Here is a 6,164-nt window from a genome sequence, read left to right as displayed (position 1 = left end):
CCTTTTCCTTTTCCTTTTCCTTTTCCTTTTCCTTTTCCTTTTTTTTTCTTTTTCTTTTTCTTTTTTCAAATTTATATCTAAGTTGCAACTTTCTTCCCTGATCTCCTTCTAAACACAGTCTTACAAAGCTCTCTGCCACACCATTCTCCCCTCTCTTTCTCCTCTACCATACCCTGGCATATTTAGCCCAGTAAGACCAAGGGCATCCTCTCCCACTGAGGCTCAACCAGGCAGTCCAGGTAGGGAAAGGGAATCCAGTGGTACATAACAAATTCAGAGACCAGCCCTACCTTCAATTGTTAGGGAACCCCTATAAAGTCCAAGCTGCACATCTCTTACAAATGTAGAGGGTCTAGGTATAGCCCCTTCATGCTCAGTCGGTGGTTGAGTCTCTGTGAGCCACCATGGGCCCAAGTTAGTTGAATTTGTAGGTCTTGTGGTATCCTTGACTCCACCAGCTTGTTCAATTCCAGCTCCCACTTTTCCACAAGATGCAAAGCTCCATCTGATGTTTGACTATGGGTCTCTGTATTTGTTTACATCTGATGCTGAATGAAGCTATCCAGGACACAGTTATGCTAGGTTCCTATAGTCTGCAAACATAAGAAAGTATCATTATTAGTGTCATGTTCTGTCTCTCTCCCTTGAGATTACTCTCAAGGTTGGGAAGTCATTGTTTGGCAATTTCCCCAGTTTCTGCTCCATCTTTCTCCCTGCACATCTTATAGGCAGGACAAATTTTGGGTTGATGATTTTGTGGCTGGATTGTTCCCCTCCTTCAACTAGAAGTCCTGCCTGGCTACAGAGGGTCATCATTTTAGTCTTTACATCCTTTGTTGGTAGAAATCTCAGATAGTGTCAACATAGTAGATTTCCCATAGCCTCCCTCATCTGAAAACTTCCCCTTGAAGTAGAAACTTCTGGATTCTTTGGAAATTCAGTTACATCAAATGTTTTGCTGGGGTACACAGGTGAAAGGATTTTTGTTAAGCAGTCATATGAATGTTTTTCTGAAGCAGACACAGGTAAAGAATGTTTGCTAAAGCAAACATGTAAAATAGTGAATGATGTTAAGAAGAAATGTAAACATAATCAAACAGACAGTAGATAATGCCAAATCATATTGGTATATATTGCCATTCCTTATTTGTCATAGCTTGTTGTTACTTCACAGAAAGAAATGAAACAAAACAAAACAAAACAAAACAAAACAAAAACCTTCTGGTGTTGCTCTGGTGGCTTTGTGCCACTTCCACAGACTGACTGATAATCCTCATTTCATTGAGAAAGGCACGGTAGAGAACTCTTCCTGTCATCCCTAATAATTTTTTATTTTTCTGTATTATCTACAAATTTTATGAGTTATGTTAAGGCATAGGCCTATCAGTGTTATCTAAGAGTGTCTACTATGCTACCACTTAGGGCCATGTCTGGGTCCACAGTCCTGTTGGCAGGTGGGGCTCATTTTAATACCTGTGGTCTGTGTTATGACAGAGGTCCATGAGTTGTGCTGCCACTGGAGAACATGTAGATATGGGTGTCTTGTGCAGCTAGTTACTTGAAGTTATATCTGCATCCCTGTCTCTGCTAGAGTCAGGCGCCTGCCATGCTGATATCGGTTGCCTGTGTTTCCACAAAAGTTCATGTGATGTTTATGATCTGTTCTGCTGCACCTGACCATGTTGATATGAGGGATCTGTGCAGTCACATGAGCTCATGTTTATGTCCAATGTCTACATCCTACTGAGAGTCATTTTTGGGTCTGTGAGGCTGTGTTGATGTTCATGGCCCATTTGGCTTCAAGGTCCATATTGATATGATTCACCTATGCAGTCACTTGAGGCCATGCTGATGGTTATGGGCCAGACTGTTGCCAGGAATCATATTAGTGTCCTTGACCTGTATTGCCCTGGAGGCCATTTTGATGCCTGTGTCCTGTGCTGCTCTAGATGGCTACTGTGGTGTCTATGGCCATTACTGCAGCAGAAATCCATAGTTTATATTGTCACTGGAGACCACAGCATATGTAAATTCCAGAAACCATATAAAAGTCCATGACTGCCACTGACTCTGAAGGGCAATGAAGATTCTTTTGCAGTGGGATTGAGTAGACTCACAGTTGAGAAAGAGCATATTCAGTGGCAAACCCTACCAACACTTCCAGCTTTTTCCTCCTCCCCTGCTACCTTCCTGCCCATACACACACACTGAAAAATTGCAGCCTAGACAGGGAACCTCAAAGAGAACTCTTAAAAAATTTTGTGATAAGGACATTGAAGTATAGCTATCTTAATTGAGGTCTTCTTGTGAGTGTATGTATGGGTGGGGAAAGATTCTGTTTTCTTTAACAGGCTAGCTAATGGGAGTTTGTCCACCCTCCAGTAAGGATATAGGTAACAGAAACTCGACTTGCATATTTTTCTTTTATCATTGAAGTAGGAGGTCACAAGAATGGGAAGCAGAATTGGGAAGTAAATGTGATCGGGTACATAATGGGAAATTCCCAAATATACAATAAAATACTATGAAAAAATACAACAAAAGTGAGATAAAACATCTCCCTCCTCGTTTTACATTTTTATTATCACTTGTTAGTTTTATTTTTCTGCTGCAATATTAGGTAGGGTTCTCTAGAGTCATAGAACATCTGGAATACCTATGTCTACTTATATCTAATCTACATCTACATATGATTAGGATATTCATAAATATAAATATATATATTCATACACACACACACACACACACACACACATATATATATATATATATATATATATATAGCTATCTATTTATATTACATACTGCAGTTCAACTAGTACAATAGTAATTAGATTTGAATGAGAAGCTCAGGCTCACAAGGCTGGCTTTATCAGATATTCTTCTGTATATGTAGAAATTCCAAAGATGTAGGTTCCAATGCAAATAAAGTAAGGAATGTGCTTGGAGTGAAAGAGCAAGCAGGCAGAGAACAAAATCATCCTCTTTTTCTACCCTTATACAGGATTCTAACGGTAGGTATGACTCGTATTAAAGGTATGTCTTCATGCCTCAAGATTTGGATTCAAGGCATGTGTTTTCCCACCTCAAGATCTAGATTAAAGGTATCTTGTCTTCTTACCATAAGATCCTGATCAGACGTGCATCTTCCTACCTCAAATATTCAGACTAGATGTAGATTACCCCTGCCAAAGCAAACTGAAAATATTTTACTTGTTTGCCCTCCATTCCTGGATTGTAGTTGATTCCATATATAATCAAGTTAACAATGAAGAATAGCCATCAAAAGTCCACACTTTGTCAACTTGACACACAATCATATCTCCTTATATCATGATTAATTTTAAAATAAAATAAATAGCCAGGTCTTAATAACATGTAAACATATTAGAGCTATTTCACATATAATTGTAAATGCATTATATTTGTAACTAGGTCATATTTATACCTAACTTGATATAACTATCCCTCATACAGCTGCAAATGCATTATAAATTTAGAATAGTTGGCAATGTACCTTGGGGAACATCTTTTTAGTATCTTAAAGAATATACAAGCTCACTGTCTGCACTGGTAAGAGAGCCATCTTTGCTCTGGTGCATTGCCAGGGAGAGGGCAGCCTGCAGAAGCAACACAGCTTCTGGGAAAGATCCCTTTTCTGGCTCCAGACATCCAGCACATTTCTTGCCCAGAGGAGAGGTGTCTGCCCAGAAGGGCTCTCACTGCCTGAGCTGATAAGGGAGCCATCTTTGCTCCAGTTCACCTAGGCTCCAGTCTGCACTGGTGAGAGTGTGGACCTCAGAAGCTACACAGCTTTGGGACAGACATAAGCAACCTAGCTTCTGGGACAGACCCTATTTCGGGCTCCAGACATTTGGGCACCTTCCTCATCAGAGGAAAGGTGGCCACCTGTGAGGGCTCTGTTGGCCAGAAAAGGTGAGAGAGTTATATTGTGTCCCAGGTCCCTCGGTGGCTAGTCTGTCCAGGTGAGTATGTAAACTGCAGAGGCAACACATCTTCTGGGACAGGCCCTGTTTTGGGCCTACATCTTCAGCCAGGAGGCAGATCTGAATGCCAGGCCTCTGTGCACCTTCCCTGCTAGAGGACAGCTTCCCTGCAGAGAGTAATCTGACCACTGAGACTCAGGAGAGAGCTGGACTCCAAGGACTGCTGACAGAGGCTAATAGAATCACAGGAAGAACAAGCTCCAACCAGAGACAACTATAACAACTAACTCCAGAGATCACCAGATGGTGAAAGGCAAATGTAGGAATCTTACTAACAGAAACCAAGACCACTCACCATCATCAGAACCTAACACTCCCACCTCGGTCAGTCCTGGATACCCCAACACACCCGAGAAGCAAGAATCGGATTGAAAGGCATACCTCATGATGCTGGTAGAGCACTTTAAGAAGGGTATTAATAACTCACTTAAAGAAATACAGGAGAACACTGCTGAAGAGGTACAAGTACTTAAAGAAAAACTGGAGAATACATCTAAAGAGGTAGAAGTCCTTAAAGAAAGAGAGGAGAACAGAAACAAACAGGTGATGGAATTGAACAAANCCATCCAAGACATAAAAAGGGAAATAGAAGCAATAAAGAAAACCCAAAATGTGACAGCTCTGGAGATAGAAAACTTAGGAAAGAAATCAGGAACTATACATGTGAGCATCAGCAATAGAATACAGGAAATAGAAGAGAGAATCTCAGCTGCAGAAGATTCCATAGAGAACATGGGCACAACAATCAAAGAAAATGAAAAATGCAAAAAGATCCAAATTAAAAACATCCAGGAAATCCAGGACACAATGGGAAGACCAAACCTACAGATAATAGGAGTAGATGAGAATGAAGATTTTCAACTTAAAGGGCCAACAAATATCTTCAACAAAATTATCGAACAAAACTTCTGAAACCTAAAGAAAGAGATGCCCATGAACATACAAGAAGACTACAGAACTCCAAATAGACTGCACCAGAAAAGAAATTCCTCCCAACACATAATAATCAGGACAAAAAATGCACTATGTAAAGATAGAATATTAAAAACAGCAAGCGAAAAGGGACAAGTAACACACAAAAGCAGACATATTAGAATTACACCAGACTTCTCACCAGAGACTAGGAAAGCCTGAAGATCCTGGACAGATGTTATACAGTCCCTAAGAGAACACAAATGCCAGCCCAGGTTACTATACCCAGCAAAACTCTCAATTACCACAGATGGAGAAACAAAAGTATTCCATGATAAAACCAAATTCACACAATATCTATCCACAAATTCAGCCCTTCAAAGGATAATAAAGGGAAAACATCAACACAAGGATGGAAACTACATCCTAGAAAAACCAAAAAGTAATCCTTCAACAAACCTAAAAGAAGTCAGCTGCAAGAACAAAATCCCAACATAACAAAAATAACAGGAAGCAATTACTTTAAATTCTCTTAACATCAATGGACTCAATTCCCCAATAAAAAGACATAGACTAATAGACTGGTTACACAAACAGGACCCAACATTTTGCTGCTTACAGGAAACACACCTCAGGGAAAAAGATAGACACTACCTCAGAGTGAAAGGCTGGAAAACAATTTTCCAAGGAAATGGTCCAAGAAAAAAGCTGGAGTGGCCATTCTAATATCAAATAAAATTGGGTTCCAACCCAAAGTTATCAAAAAAGACAAGGAGGGGCACTTCATACTCATCAAAGGTAAAATCTACCAAGAGGAATTCTAAATTCTGAATATTTATGCTCCAAATACAAGAGCAGCCACATTCATTAAAGAAACTTTAGTAAAGCTCAAAGCACACATTGCACATCACACAATAGTAGTGCAAGATTTCAACACCCCACTCTCACCAATTAACAGATCCTGGAAACAGAAACTAAAGAGAGACACATGGAAACTAACAGAAGTTATGAAACAAATGGATTTAATAGATATCTAAAGAACATTTTATCCTTTTTTTTAACAAGGTCTGCATCTCTTTAATTTTTTTGAGATAGTTCCTTTTTTTATTAGATATTTTTTTTATTTACATTTCAAATGCTATCCCAAAAGTTTCCTATTCCCTTCCCCCCCTCCCATGTTCCCCTACCCACCTACTGCCACTTCTTGGCCCTGGCATTCCCCTGTGCTGGGTCATACAAAGTTTG

The sequence above is a fragment of the Mus pahari genome, chromosome 13 (assembly GCF_900095145.1).
Source record: "Mus pahari chromosome 13, PAHARI_EIJ_v1.1, whole genome shotgun sequence".
NCBI classification, from domain to species: Eukaryota; Metazoa; Chordata; class Mammalia; order Rodentia; family Muridae; genus Mus; species Mus pahari.
Note: the sequence above shows the minus strand (reverse complement) of the source record.